General features: G+C 50.1%; 1 protein-coding gene and 1 long non-coding RNA gene across 2 annotated transcripts in view; both read right to left on the reverse strand.

Annotated features, from left to right (window-relative positions):
- Positions 1–1,268, reverse strand: part of LOC109290736 — a 13,802-nt gene extending 12,534 nt beyond the window's left edge. Inside the window, exon 1 of the long non-coding RNA XR_002095669.1 lies at positions 1,179–1,268. This is a non-coding gene — a long non-coding RNA (uncharacterized LOC109290736). The remainder of the gene's footprint in view (positions 1–1,178) is intronic.
- CLEC16A (C-type lectin domain family 16 member A) overlaps positions 1–1,386 on the reverse strand; it is a 226,372-nt gene that overhangs the window by 54,604 nt on the left and 170,382 nt on the right. The window lies entirely within an intron of this gene.

The raw sequence follows: 1,386 nt of genomic DNA on the forward strand, positions 1-1,386 counted from the left end.
CAGCTCCTTGCAGTCACATGTCCTCCTGGGAAGGATCTGTGCCCCCCAGATCTGTGCGAGGGGTGGGGATGGGGGCAAGTTGCCCTGTGCAGGCTCAGTCTCCCTCCCTACTGTCCTCCCCCCAGCCTCTGCAGCTGGGCAGGTGCAACCTGGCACAACAGGGCCGCACAGAGGGCTGCACAGGAAAGCTGCTTGCTCCTGTGAGCTCTGCAGTGCCCTGGAAATGCATCCCTTGTGTGCCCGGCAGCAGTGAGGGGCACAATCCCATGCTGCTGTGCCCGCATGCAGAGAACACACTGCCAGTGTAGTGTGGAGCTTGCAGAGACAAGCAGCTGTCCTGCATGACCTTGATGTGCACTGCACCACCAGATTGAACCTGGTGGGCTGTGGAAGCCCTGGGGGAGGGCAGCAAGCTGGGAGCCTGAGCTTGCAGAGGGCAGCTGACACGTGCCCCCACCCTGTGCATAGATCTGCAGGGCACGGGTCTCCTCTGTCCCCTGGGAGTGTGCGCAAGGGCAGGGAGCTGTCATCTCTCTCTGCTGAAGCCCACAGCAGGCAGGCAGCAGGAGGGAAGGAAGGGGAGAGCCAGGCTCTGCTCTGATGCAGGAGCTGCCACCTCCTGCAGGGGAGCAGGGGGCTGTGGACCCAGGTCCCTGGCCTTGTAGCCCTGGCAGCTGGGTGCCCCCTCTAGCAGGGCTGCAGGGGCCTTTCATTTTAATCATGGATTTGGGGGGGGTTTATCAGAGCATTTGTGACTTTTTATCATGGAAAACCAGGATCCCTGGTCATCTTGCACTGCAGATGAAATTACCACAATCTGATAAGCAACATTTTTGAGCATCTCCAAGTTTGAGGCTGTAAATATTTTTAAATAAGTCCCATTTACAATTTGGAAAATAAGAAGATAACACACATACAAGTAATTACACCTTATTTAAGATGCATATTCACAAGGTGCAGAGAAAACTTATCTGTACTTAATGACTGCAAATACAACCGTTTCACTTGATAAAATTTAATGGATAAAAGAAAAATATTTTTAAAAGCATAATAGTGGGGAACACACATTTCTGGTTAGGAACAGGCTATGATCAAAGTTTCAAGAGGCAAAGACTGGGCTGTATATCACACATTCAAAATGGTACAACAATTTTTTTTGATCAGAAGTTCTGTCTTACCTGGGACTTTGTCAACAGATGCAAAAACTGAACGCTGTACAGTAGGGTCATTGCTGCCACGTCGTGACTGGTCATAAAATCTAAATGGTAGGTGCTGGGATGTAGATGAAGAGCTATGTCCAAAACCCATCACCTCATTTGAAGGTTGGACAGGAAGATCCAAAAGAGCTATGTAAAAACAAAACGTTTTTATTAACCAGATCTACAT

Source organism: Gavialis gangeticus, unplaced genomic scaffold (assembly GCF_001723915.1).
Source record: "Gavialis gangeticus isolate Ggan-Ray unplaced genomic scaffold, GavGan_comp1, whole genome shotgun sequence".
NCBI classification, from domain to species: Eukaryota; Metazoa; Chordata; order Crocodylia; family Gavialidae; genus Gavialis; species Gavialis gangeticus.